Below are 14,820 nucleotides of genomic sequence, written 5' to 3' on the forward strand. Positions count from 1 at the left end.
TGCAGCGAAGGCAGGAAAGTTTGGCGTTGCGCGTACGACATTCGAAGACGGATCAAAAAGGGTTAGGGGTTACGGTATATCTTAGGCCTTATCCGATCAGGTATGTTTGTCCAGTCTTGTTGGGGGGCCGACTGAGGGAGGGGGCTACTTCCTTAGATGGTCAGGTTTTTTGTCATGCGGATGGCAGGAGGGTGTCCGCAGCCCAACTTTTGGCAGTTTTGCGAAAGGGTTTGGCCAGTATCGGCCTGGAGCCAAGAGATTTTTGCACGCACTCCTTTAGAATTGGGGTGGCCACTGAGGCAGGGAACAAGGGTTGGAATAGAGAGGAATTGATGGCCCTGGGTAGGTGGAAATCGGATTGTTTTAGGCGTTATGTGCAGGGATGGGACGGTTAAAGTTTGAATGTGTGCTGTGAATGGTTTCATACTTGTTTTTCTTTTTCAGGTGTGGTACTGGGGCCAGAAGCTGATTACCTGGAAATCTGGGTCATTGGACACTCATGTATAAAGTGGGTGCAACGGCAGGCTCGGAGGACGTCCATAGGAGACAGCTTGGGTTTAGATTCGTCGCGCTACAGGATTAGGTGGATAGGGAAAGGGGGTATGTTATGGGAAGAGTTGCTGCCGAGACTTCAAATTATAAAGGGCAGGGCACATTGTCCGGACGTGCTGATTATTCATTTAGGGGAAAATTATTTAGTGCGAACAACGGGTTTAAACCTGTTGAAAAGGATGAAAGGAGACTTGCAGATTTTGTTGGAACAGTGGAAAGGTTGTCACATAGTTTTTACAGCATTTGTTCCGCGTCGGGTATGGAGAAGGGGGCGAGGAAGCCTGGAGCGATTGAGAGAGCCAGGCGTAACTTGAACAAAGAAATTAAAGGTTTTTGCGTCGGTCGAGGAGTAACATTTTTAGAGCACCTGGATTTGAAATTCGAGGATGCCAAATTTTTTAGGGACGATGGGGTACACTTATCATTCATGGATGGAGTTGTACCTATTGCAGGTGAAAGAACAGTTGAAGAAGTTGTTCAGGGAGCCCTGGGGTGGGGCAGAAAAGTCAGGGCCTTTTCTGGTGGCGGGGACAGCTGCAGGGCAGCTAGTTAAAACTCGGGTGGAGGATGGAGTTGGCAGGGCATTTCAGGTATTAGGACGGGAAGGAGTATTAATTAGACAGGGACAGGCAGGGGACTGCTCATTAGCGGACAGGTTCAAAGAAGCGGATGGGACGGGGAAAAGAAAGGAGACAAGAGGAAGGAGGAGACAGGACGAGAGGAAAGGGGGGAGGGATCGGGGTAGGGGAGGGGCATGGGTAGGGACATGTGAATTGATGTCTAGTGAGGCTTTAGTTTTGTAAGGCAAAGGCCAGGCGGGGTAGGTTTAAGGGCACCTGTTCCAATAAAGCGTCCTTTTACACACATAAAGAACGCGTGTTGCTCTGGTCACTCTCTCCCAATGGGGCCTCGGGGGGAGGGGGAGGTACGAGGAGTTCCCCCCCGGGGTTTTTGGGTGAGGTGGCACGACCCGCGACGCGGTTGGGCGTCCGGGGTGCCAGTTAGGGGAGAGGCGGGGGGGCTTATTTATTCGGACATTTTGGGGGTTATTACAACTTTGGAGGAGGTGTTAATCCGTCCCAAAAGTGACGGTAAAGTGGCGGATATACCACCAGCCGTATTACGAGTCCATTATATCCTATGGAACTCGTAATACGGCTGGTGGTATATCCGTCACATTTGGGACGGATTAACACCTCCTCCAAAGTTGTAATAACCCCCTTTGTGTCCCCAGCCACCATTTTGTAAAGGTGACCTGGTGGCTGGGATGTTAGTCTGGGCTCCGTGTGGTTTCTTTTCCCGCCCACCCTCCCAATTTATCAGGTTGTTTTGTTGGAGCGGGTGCCTCCCCCCCTTTAGGGTAGGTTGTCGCTTTGCACAGGTGCGGGCCGCGGTGGGGACAGCTGCAGGGCAGCTAGTTAAAACTCGGGTGGAGGACGGAGTTGGCAGGGCATTTCAGGTATTAGAACGGGAAGGAGTATTAATTAGACAGGGACAGGCAGGGGACTGCTCATTAGCGGATAGGTTCAAAGAAGGATGGGACGGGGAAAAGAAAGGAGACAAGAGGAAGGAGGAGACAGGACGAGAGGAAAGGGGGGAGGGATCGGGGCAGGGGAGGGGGAGGGGTGGGGACAGGTGAATTGATGTCTAGTGAGGCTTTAGTTTTGTAAGGCAAAGGCCAGGCGGGGTAGGTTTAAGGGCACCTGTTCCATTAAAGCGGCCTTTTACACACATAAAGAACGCGTGTTGGTCTGGTCACTCTCTCCCAATTAGCGTTTCCTGTGATATAATTTAGTACTACAGTGTCTATTTGCCTTGACAGAGCGGAGAGTCCTGACATTTCTAAAACCTCCCTAGCTCTTGGGACACTCAACTGGGGACCTTGGAAATGAGTGAGAACTCAGTTCGTTTATTTCAGTTGCATTTCAATCTCATGAGTCATTAATGAGAGTTACGATTGAAATTGAATTTGTTTACTATTTATTAGTTCTCAGATATTATCTTTCTCTTTCTTAATCAAACATAAGTTATAGAACATAGCATGAAGCATGTCCCATAATTCTATCCTTACATTATATTTCTAAATCAGGAAAGTACATTGGAATTGAGCAACTCCTAAGAGTTTTCTTGCAAAGAGAGCAATTGAGGTTCAACAACAGAGAACCATCAGAGTTAAAGAATGTCAAGAAATAAAATATAAAATAGGAAAAAGGAACACACGTCTGAGAGTCTGTCTAGCCTCTGAGGCAAAATAAAAAGAATGTGCTTGTCAAGGCAACAAGACAGAATATCTCTGTAGCGGGCATAGCATGGCTATAGCGTCACATCATATCATGTAGTGTTGTGTGTACCTGTTCATTCCCTGGGACATTTCTTTACAAAATATAATGATATAAAACTTTAAATAATTTAACAGATAACTGAGTGATCATGCAATGGGTAGAAGAGAAAGCTGTGAGGCAGGAAGTTTCCATACAGATGATGAGTTCAAACAAAGAGTCTTCTACACACAAGAAACATTTGACTACATTTTTTACATTTCTGCCACATGCAAGTATTTTCACAAAACATTATATTCATGGAAGTTTTATGTGCAAACAACTTCTGTCATTTTGATTCTTACACATGTCCACACTAAAAGCCTATTCATAAGGAAGCAAGTTTTAGGATTAGTTTAACAAGTTTGAGATTCCAAAGCAGGTCAAGCAGTTGAAGAGAATAGCAAATATCACTTTTCTTTGTTAGCGTAGAAGGATTGTGCCAATGATGTCATGTTAAAAGAAATAAAATCTCAAAGGAAACATATCAGTTGAGCTATGGTGGTTTGGAATTTGTTAACGTTAGCAAGTCAAGCAAGTGCAGGTCATGCAGAGTTTAGAAAGAAAAATACATTATAAATGCAGCATTTAGCTAGACCAACAATTCAGTTATACAGGTTATTAATTAAATTATTTTTATTTTATTGAAATCTGTAGCATCCTTTTTGCCCTTTTAAGGAATATCCATTGTATTGCTCAACGTCCCAAAAAACGTGTGTTTTTTTAAGCCTATTGATAATGTTTTTGAAGACTCAATTGTTTGCATGTGGAGTGAGTATCTGCACCATCTTTTGTGAAATTTCACAGCTTCATTATGAGTTTTGTCATTTTCCCAGTTGCTTGACATTTAAGCATGACCCATTTTAGGTCACTGGCACATATCTTGTACATTAGATTCTTTATTCTGAGTTTGTTTCATTCCTATTCACCACTGTCTCCTTTCACTCTTGTCTAGGATTATTTGATGCTGTATCAACAAGTCACCAACACACATCCAGGGTCAGTTAGACAATGGTGGCAGGCAACCAGTAGTGGTAGACAAAACCCTCACCTCCATTTCCCTGGCTGACAAACACATGCAATATTAAGAGATTGTGGCAATCGAAGTTAACTTGATGAAAGTGCTTCACAGTCACAGCAGAAGCACCTTTTGCAATACAGTATTCACTGTAAGCCAGTGATTGGCATTCTTTTAGTTTTTCAGAAACAAACATTGCGGGTTTCTGTATAACAAAATGGGCCTGATTTAGATTTTGGTGGACGGGCTGCTCCGTCACAACAGTGACAGATATCCAAACCTCTGAAATATAAATCCAATGGGAAATAATGGGACTTATACTTCGGAGGATGTGATATCCATCACTGTTGTGATGGAGTAACCCACCGGATGAAATCTAAATCAGGCCCTTATGTCGGTGGGCTTGGCGTACAGGGAATTATCACCCTGGGTCTGAGCGATTAATTTGTTTCCAGAAATGCCATGTCAATAAAAATGTTCCTGGAGAAGCCTGACTTAAATTGGATGGTTCTAACAATGCATCGACCTATCGGTCCTGTGGTGGACGTGCTCCAGGGTCTAAAATTTCTGACTGCCGAACCCACTAAGGCTGCACTCTTAGAAACGTAAGGCCTAATTCAGTACGTGGCAGATGGCCCATTTTTCCCACCTGGGCGATGGAGTAAATTATTTGGCAGTCCAGAGAGAGGTACCGCCAACCAAATTTAGGAATGGCTCACAAGCAGGCAGTCATTTCTTACAGTATTGTCAGGAACTGCTGTTATGGTGGTCCATGTCAATGCTTCTTACAGTTTGATGCAGGGTTCTGTCAACATGATGAAGGCTAGCACCAATCTGGTTTCTTTTTTTTTCAAAAAGAAAACCCCAAAGAGTGATATTCTTTTTGAATATAAAAAAGATAATGCCCCATCACTGTGGGCATCATCTCCCATGGCAAGGGGCATGTTGGACCTGGCCCTTTTGGCAGGGTCATTCCCTGACGTTTTGCCTCCTTCCTCCTATTTTTTCTTACCTCTCGCTGTTGGCTCTAAGACTCTGAGCACTTTATCACTGCGGATCAGTACTAAAGTGCAGGTGCTCTCCCTTTTAAAGTTGGTATGATTGGCTTATACCTAATTGGCATATTTAATTTACCTGTAAGTCCCTTGTACAGTGGTATCTCTATACCCAGGGCCTGTAAATTAAATGCTACTAGTGGGCTTCAGCGCTGCTTGCTCCACCCACTGAAGTAGCTTTTCAAACCGTCTCAGGCTTGCTAGCGCAGGGCCTGGGTGCACAGTTTTCTGCCACAGGGACCTGGCAACTAAATTTACTTGCCAGGCCCAGAACTCCCCTTTTACTACATGTAGGTCAGCCCTAAGGTAGGCCCTAACTAGCCCTATGGGCAGGGTGCTATGTATGTAGAAGGCAGGACATGTGCCTGGTTGCGTGACCTGTCCTGGTATGACAAACAGTCTATCTGGTTTCTCACTGCTATGAGTGCTGCCTTCTCATAGCATTGCATTGGAAATTCCATACCTTATGTCTAGGGAGTATAGTCTGATTTATGAGGGGTAGCGTAGGCATGTTTGGTATGGTTGTAATGGTAGTAAGAAATGCTGCTTACTGGTGAAGGTGGATTTTTTATTACTTTTACAGAAATGCCACTTCTAGAAAGCGAGCATTTCTCTGTGCTTATGACTCTGGTGTTTTGCAGCTTGACTCTAATCCACATCTGGGCAGAGTGACATTTGGGCTTTGCGCATACTTTTCAGACAGCCTGTACACAGGGAGGGTGGAGGTGTCACAGAGGTGCATCTGCATTTTGAATGGTCTTCCCAGGCTGATAGAAGGGGGAGGCGGGTCACACATGCATTTGTAAAGGCTGTGCCCTGGCCTCACACAAAAGGGTAATTTCCCCCCAACTGATGTTTGGAGCCTATGCTGGAGGAGAGAGGGGGGCACTCCCAGAACTAGTTGTAACTGGTTGGAACCTCCTCTCCCCTTCTTTGTGGAACCCTTGCAAAACTGATTATAAGTACCTGGGATTTTTCCCCACAATTTGGAGACACTGTGAACTTACTTGTAACTGGACACAGAATGCTGCTGGAGGGACTCACCAGGAACTGCCTTGGACTGCTGCTGCTGTGCTGACCTGTGACCTGCCTGGTCACTTGGTGGTACTGCCACTTGCCTGCTTCCACCTGGTGCTGGCCTGCTGCTGGGCCCTACCATCTGGTGCTCCATTTTGTTGTGTCCCCAGAGGCTGGGTGCTGTGGCCCCTGACCTCTGCAACCTTTTTGTTAATGCCTGAGGAGCCCTTTACTTGATGCCCCAGTGCTTTGAGATCACTCTGTGTAATTATCTTGAAGTACCATGGGAGCGCTTTCCTTTTGATCCTCTTCGTGCTCTGAAATCGATCTTCAACGGTGGGAATCACCGCCACGACCCGGGCCGGCTTTGTTTGAATGTGCGCCAGAGACACGTGCCCCCTGGAACTCCTGGGGCACCACTAAAGCAAAGAAAGGAGCAAGCATGCCTCTAGCATGCCCCCGCGGCGAAGCACACTCCGAAGGAGCATCCCCGGGGCACAAGCAGGCACCCACCTTGGTGCCTGCTAACCGCTGCCGCCTGGGTGGGTTCCTCTGGTGTCTAGAGATGTCGGGTGGGGAAGGAAGCCTCATCGGAGGCTCCCCTCCCCCACCGGGCCCCTGTTGTTGTGCTGTAGTCGGGTGGGGAGGGAAGCCTTATCAGAGGCTCTCCCGCCCCACCGGAGCCCGGATTGTCCCTGGACACTGAGGGCAGGGTGGAAGCCTCTCCGGAGGTCCCCCACGTTGCAAGGACCCCTGTTTTGTCCCCAATTGTTGTTCTGGCTTTAGCCCCCCCTCTGGAGGGCCTGTCTTGTCCAGGAGGGGGCCCCCAGAGATTGCGGACCACATGAGGGGCCTGATATAAAAACCAGAGGGGGTGCGTGCTGTCCCCCTCCACCCTAACATCAGCGTGAGGCTCCCGTGGAGAGCAAGGTGCACCGGGGGCCCCCCTTGTTGCTTCGTGGCACTAGGGGTGACGTGTTCATCAACCACAGGTACTTTTAATGGACATATGATTTCAAATGTTCCTGGTATGGACATTGTGGATTATTATGTTAACCTGTTTTTTCTTTTGATGATGTGCCATATATGTGCTGATGGTCCTTTTATGGGCATGACATGCTGATATGTTTTTATTACTTGCCATATGTTTAATAATGTTCCTGGTATGGGTATTTATGATATCTCTATGCCAAGTGCATTTCTTAGTAATGTGATTCCTGACTACTGCTTATGTTGCAGAATAATAAGTAACCTGTGTGTTTTGTGTGACTACTGCTGGTTTCTGCAGAGTAACTATTGTGTAACGTTCTGACAACTGCTTGAGTAGCAGGGTATTACTGACATGTTGTGTTTGGTCTAATTATGTTGTGTACAATACAGTTTATTTTTATATAACTTGGTGTTGTGTTTCCTTTGTGGTGGGGATAGCGTGTCACGTGTGTTGTGTGTGTTGTGCAGATGCTTTACACATTGCCTCTGGGATAGGCCTGACTGCTCGTGCCAAGCTACCAAGGGGGCGAGCGGGGGTTATCTTGGACGTGTAACTCCCTTTCCCTGACTAGAGTGGGTGGGTTCTGCCTGGCTTAGGTGCATAGCCTAGCCAACCAGAAACCCTATTTCTAACAGGGCACATTTTGTGTTTTTTACTGTCCCATTCAGCCAGGGTTTGCCTGCCAGTGATGGACATTAAAAAAGGCTATATGTCTGCCTATCCTAATTGGGCGGATGGACATACAGCAAATTCCCGACGGCCCTTACTCTGTCACGCCGGCAAAGACATTTGCCCATGGTGGTGATGGAGTATTCACAGCCATGGCCAAACTATGGTTCGCCTGGATTTAAATTGATTGGGCGGACAACTATAATGGCAGGGGAGGAACATTGTTGCCATTGCGATGGAGTGCCCTCTCAGCCAACAATTACATTTCCCCTTAGTGTTTTCCACACCTCTAAATGAGGTGGCAGAACCATAGGTTTGACAGGTTGTGAACCTTGCAGATTTACAGTGGTGCTCCCGCTCCACCAAACTGTGAACAAACCTTCTTAGTCTTCACAACCCTAGGTTCCTTGAGTGATTTTTCTAAAACAATCTCTTAATTTATCAGTATTTTGGGCCCGTAAGAGAAGCATTGTTAATTGTATACAGTATTGATGAAAAGAGAAAAACATCGTTTTTTTTTATTTTCTGCCTTTCCCAAGGGGTTAATAAATGTAATTTCCCAATAGATGGTATGTTTGCTCTGAATCATGGCACTTGAATTTTTTACTGAGTCCTCACTTACGTTTTTTGATAAAGCAGAAAGGAACTCTTCCTTTTCTATTGATATAGATTGGAAGCTACATTTTAAAGTGCACAATTGAAACTCGTTCTTGCGAGGGGCAATCTGTCTTCCTATTCTGTAAAACATGAAATAGCAGAGGTGGCTGGGTATCTACGTCATCATTTTAGGAATCTTTATGTGATCAAGCTTTCTGTCACAGAGGAAAAGACAAGTTTGACCAGCTCCTTAGATAAATCAGTGCTATCAGACGTTAACATAGTAACAATCGCAGGTTTGTCATCTCCCTCTTACCAATTCTCCCCTTCTTTCTCTTTTCCTAATCACATGCTTACCAAGTTAGAATGAGTGACATAAATTGTACCTTTATCAAATGTTGTAATTTGTTTTGTGAAGTGCTTCTCCCGGGGATGAAGGCAATGTACTATTGTCTAGTAACCTTTCTTTCCAATCACTTGGGGATCTATATGAGAGGGCAGTTCTCAAATCAAACACACATTTACAACCCAACAACAAAATAAGGCCACATATTCTCCAGTGCAAATAGTGACCACAAAAATGCTACTCTGAGCCTCACTTCCATGGTCAACAGTTACATAAATAAAATATTTTATGAGGCCAGAAAATATTTTATGTAAATAAGGCTCTCAACACACATTTTTAAAAACACTACTTACTTATTAAGTGAAGAATTACACATGTTGTTAAGCTAACATACAAGTCGCTTGCATATTTTTTCCACAGGCTCCACACCTACAAATATAAAAGTAAAAATGTAAAGAATCTTGTGAAAATACAAGTTGGGCCGTAGTATAACTTGAGACTAGGGTTCATAGTAAACTATTCTTCAGTAAAGCAAGAGAAAGAAGGTCTGATTTGCAAACTGCATTTTGAAGTATGTAAATTATTACTACATTAGTACTATATTACTTAATGCAGTTCACAAATTTCTGCCCAACCGTCACAGTCCGCGTCCTTGTGTATCCTTTCAGTGCAGAGGCGTCTGCGCACATGGGTAAAGATTTTGTGTAAATGTGGAAGGGATAAAGGGGAGTGGCTGGAAAATGTGGAATGATCCCTAGAAAATGGGTGGGGTTAGAGGGGATTTAAGGTGGGGATTACAGAAGAACATGCTAATACAGAAACACACCCATGAAAGAGTAAGGCAATAGCTATTCATAAAACAAGCTTCCAATTCTACTACAGTACTAATGGAGACAAAACAAGCTCAAATTAACTCCAGCCAAGCCTTCAAGTAAGCCAAGCACGACACATGACTCATCACTGCAACTGAATCACACTCTCATAGAAATCAATCAAAGCAGAAAATTACACTAGAGAAAATTAAAGGACATTTTTATGGCTTCAGTATTTTTTAAGAATATATATTGCATATTTTATTTAAAATTTTAAATACTATTTAAAATCTTAAGGTTAGTTACATTTCTTCAAAAGTATAGTACATCAAGGCTTGCTACCGAGGTAAAACACAACTCCTAATGCAAGGGGGAAGAATGATGACAGTGTTCCACCATCCATATTCAGATGAAACTCATTACAGCACCATCCATTCATATGCAGATTGACCATGTAAGAAAATAACTTGCATCCGAATAACTTATTTGGGCTCACTATGTTAGCAAATGTCGTTATAGCTTTGCCTCTCATTTAGTGGAACACGTATTTAAGAGGAGAGAGATGGTTTAAAGCAAAATAATCAACAGATTTGACATGTCTATGGAAACAGTCATTATCAGGTGCTGCTTCCCACCTGAAATGATGTTTGACAAACTGGCAGACAATGAAGAGGAGCTTGATTCACCTATTGCCCGCTACAAGACTATCTCTTCCCATGTCAAAATACTGGCTGCATTCCATTTCATGGAAACTGCGTCTTTCCAGAGGGTCAGTTCTGACAATGTAGGCATCTCACATGCAAGACAATCTCAATACTTGCAACAGGTATTAAGTATGAGCATGTGAAATCTGCATCAATTGTTTGTGTAATTATGCAAAATTCTTCCAAAAATTGATAAATTGGGTGAAATGCAAAACTGGCATTTAGAGGCCCATCTTAGTGCAAAGTACGTTCTGATGTCCATTTTGAATGTGAAAACGCATATCTTGCTAAAAAACTCAAGTGCCATGAACAACAGTCACTCAAGATGGTTGTCTGCATTGTTCCCATACTCCAGCGCTAAAATTGTGCTGTGAAAGTGTAATGGTATAATTTTGGAAATTCCTTATAACAGAATTAACAGGAAATTTGCAAAATGACATGAGATTACACTGGTATAACAGAAAATTCACCTGAGCATATACCTGAAATGCAGCTGTGTACACCAGTTTATCATTGTGCCACTGCCTCTGTAGGAAAGGCAAAGAGTGACAGAATTATTTGTCACCCCCAACCCCTCCCAACAGACACTGGGGAAAAGTCACAGAAGCACAGCTCACCAACGCTCTCAACCACTCCCTCCCATCGGACTCAGCGGATGCAAATAAAGCCACAAGCTACCTACACCGCTGGCTCTCAAACTGCCCCAACAACGTAGCCCCTCTAAGGAAATCAGCAGGGAATCAACAGAGCAAAACCCCCAAGTGGTTCACACCAGACCTAAGGGAATCCAAGCGTGCCTGCAGACGATTGGAACGTAAATGGAGGTTCAGAAAATCCACTGAAGATTGCACAGCCTACAAAAATGCAGTCACCACGCAGCACCAGAACATCAGAGCTGCCAAAAAAGCGGCCTTTCAAGCACGCCTCAACACCATCACTCACAACAGCAAAGAGCTCTTCGCCATCGTCAAAGAGTTCACGAACACCTCGTCTATCCCTCCTGTTGGACTTTTGCTTATGCAGGGTCATCCCCATTCTTTTTGCCTCCTATTTTTTTCTGACCTGTTGCTGTTGGCTTTTCAACTCTGAGCACTTTACCACTGCTAACCAGTGCTAAAGTGCATATGCTCTCTGTGTAAATTGTATGTAATTGGTTTATCCATGATTGTCCTATTTGATTTACTAGTAAGTCCCTAGTAAGGTGCACTAGAGGTGCCAGGGCCTGTAAATCAAATGCCACTAGTGGGCCTGCAGCACTGGTTGTGCCACCCACATAAGTAGCTCTATAATCATGTCTCAGACCTACCACTGCAGTGTCTGTGTGTGTATGTTTACACTGTAAATTCGACTTGGCAAGTATACCCACTTGCCAGGCCTAAACCTTCCCTTTTCTTACATGTAAGGCACCCCTAAGGTAGGCCCTAGGTAGCCCCAAGGGCAGGGTGCAGTGTATGGATAAGGTAGGACATATAGTAATGTGATTTATACAGTATGTCCTGACAGTGAAATACTGCCAACTTCGTTTTTCACTGTTGCAAGGCCTGTCTCTCTCATAGGATAATATGGGGGCTACCTTTAAATATGATTAAAGTGTAGATTCCCCTAGAGAGTAGATGGACATATGGAGTCTGGGGTCCCTGAACTCACAATTTAAAAATACATCTTTTAGTAAAGTTGATTTTAAGATTGTGCGTTTGAAAATGCCACTTTTAGAAAGTGAGCATTTTCTTGCTTAAACCATTCTGTGACTCTGCCTTGGTTGTGGATTCCCTGTCTGGGTCAGTTTGACAGTTGGGTTGTTTTTCACCTTGCACTAGACAGTGACACAAAGGGGACTGGGGTGTAACCTGCATTTCCTGATTAGCCATCTCTGCTAGGAGGGAGGGGTGGAGTGGTCACTCTCATCTGAAAGGACTGTGCCTGCCTTTGACAATGCCGGCTCCAACCCCCTGGTGTGCGTCTGAGGCCTTGCCTGGGCAAGGCAGGATTTCACAAGTAGGTGTGAGTCCCCTTTGAAGAAAGGTGACTTCAAAGACTAAAATGGGTATAAGAAGGGCACCCAAATCTACAGACTTTAGAAACACTTCTGGAACCAAGAGGAACCTCTGCCTGGAGAAGAGCTGATAGCTGAGAAAGAAGTGCTGCCCTGCCTGTGACTGTGCTTTGTGGAGCTTTCCTGCAGTGCTGCTTCTGCCAGAGTAAGAGGGCAAAGACTGGACTTTGTGTGCCTTCCATCTTGTGAAGAAATCTCCAAGGGCTTGAGTTAGAGCTTGCCTCCTGTTGTTTGAAGTCTCAGGGACAGCAAAGACTTCTCTCTGCCAGCACCTGGAGTCTCTGGAGAGACTCCTGCTCTGACAAGTGGTGCCCTATCCAGTCCCTGGGCCCTTGAAAGGAAAGCTGGTGGAAATCCAAGGAAATCGACTTCGGACGACTCCGGACCGATGCCGCTACTGAATCCGGTAACGCCGCCTGCACCTGACGCCGTGACCTTCGCTGTAACACGACACTCTTCGCAGGCCCGTCGCCGCAGCAGCCCCGCTGAAGTCCGCGACTCCGTGGAAGTCGCCGCACCACGTCGTGACCGACGCCGCTTGAAGTGCACGGATTCAACGTTTCACACAGACGCCGTGATTCCTGACTTCGCGCCTCGGCTTGTTTTCACTCTTCACCAAAGGTACTGTACTTGGGGGTCTACACGACTCCGTGTCCGGCGCCGCTGGTGTCGGCTTGTTGGGAACGACTCCTTCACGATGCCGTGTTAACATCTCATCGAAGCATTTTTGTTTCTAAGCGCTATTTTTGAGTTTAATCTTTAAAAATTCGTAACTTGACTTGTGTATGTCGGATTTTTGTCGTTTTCGTCTTGTTTTGTTTAGATAAATATTTCCTATTTTTCTAAACCGGTGTTGTGTCATTTTGTAGTGTTTTCATGAAGTTACTGTGTGTGTTGGTACAAATACTTTACACCTAGCGCTCTGAAGTTAAGCCTACTGCTCTGCCAAGCTACCAAGGGGGTAAGCAGGGGTTAGCTGAGGGTGATTCTCTTTTACCCTGACTAGAGTGAGGGTCCTTGCTTGAACAGGGGGTAACCTGACTGTCAACCAAAGACCCCATTTCTAACATTGGTGATCAGCGGTTGGGATTTGTACTTGTATTTGTACTTGATATACAATGATTAAGTGTACACTACTGTTTTGAGTTCAGACCACTACGTGACCACATACTACTTGTCTTGTGATTCTGCTTTTTGTTCTCTGATGTCCTCCTGGAAGTATTGCTAATATTTTTGGACTTTGGTTTTTGGTTGTGAAGCCTTTGCAGAATGGATGTCAATTTCTGGCACCTCTTTATGTATAAAAAGTGGCAGCTTAAAGCATTCTGCATGGAAAGGGGACTGGCTGTGAACAAGAAATCCAGAAGGGAGGATCTTGAGTCAGCCCTGTTTCAGTATGAATTGAAACGTTGTTCAGGCAACACCACCAAATGAGTCTGAGGAGGATAACTACTCTGAGGAGGAGGACTACTCTGAGGAGGAGGGCAGTGGCCCTGAGGAGGGAACAGAAAGAGATGATTGGCTCCTAGCTCGAATCCGGAGTCTGGAAGAGCTAGATGCAGAGCTTGAGAGGGCTGAGGAGAAGAGAGCCTTAGTCCTGGAAAAAGAAAGGATTACAGCTCAAGAGCTGAGCTGTGAAGAGCTGAAGCTGGAGGCCATGAGGGCTGAGTCCAGTTCAGATGGTGGCAGCAAAAATCTTGTATCCAGTACTGCTGAAGAAGTGCACATGCCCAGAGATGTGGTGCCCTACTTGAAGGAGGGAGTTAACACACGCCAGGAGGTTCAGGGGTATGAGGTAGCTCCAGTGATGCACAGGGTCCCTGAGGTGGATTGGGGAACTGGCATGGGGAGTCATATTCCTACTGGTGGGAGGGACACTCTACTGACTCTAGGTGAGAGTGACAGGGAGAGGGGTTCCCCCCAGGTAGAAGTCCTGGTTATGGAGTGTGAAGACATCCTAGAAGAGTGTGGGTTGAGTGTCAGGGACAGTCGGGTATTGTCTCACCAGTCTCATGAGGGTGATGTGGGGTGCTTTTTCAAAGCAGAGTCACTGGATGGTTGGGTGAAGGGTACTTTGGTTAATTCATGTAAGGGGCTGAGTGATGTAATTGCTGGAGAGCATATGTCTAGTCCTTATTTTCCAGAGCTATGCCAACACCAGGTGGAGTGTGAGTTCTCTGACCCCAGGGAGCTTACAATGGAGGCAGACCTCTTGGTGAGTATCAGAGAGTCTGAAGAGGCATTTGGGGGGGCTCCTGAGAGGAGTGGTCTAGGTATTTCCCAACCAGGTGAGGTAGGGAAGGATTGTAGTGTCCCAGGTAGGTCCCAGTGTAGTGGGATGGGTGAGGGACCCCATGTCCAGTCTCTGAGGAGAGGGAATGGGGATGGGCTGAGGTCCAAGGTGCCCGAGATCTGGTCCCAGGTCCTGGAGGGTTCCATGAGGGAACACCAGGAGGGGAGCCTAGCCTGTACCATAGGGCCATCTGTTGAGGAAGATCCCACAGTGTCAGGAGAACTTGGGGGGGCGGCTGTAGCAAGCGTCCCACCAGTTCTGGTGTCTGGCAGTACCACTCCTAGTGAGGGGGTGCTGAAGTCCAGACAGAGGGTTGAGAGGGGGTTGCGGACCCCAGTGGAGAACCTGGAGGGTCAGGGGTCAGCTCTGAGAGCAGAGCCCCCCAGGAATGACCT

This window comes from Pleurodeles waltl, chromosome 6 (genome assembly GCF_031143425.1).
Source record: "Pleurodeles waltl isolate 20211129_DDA chromosome 6, aPleWal1.hap1.20221129, whole genome shotgun sequence".
Lineage (NCBI taxonomy): Eukaryota > Metazoa > Chordata > Amphibia > Caudata > Salamandridae > Pleurodeles > Pleurodeles waltl.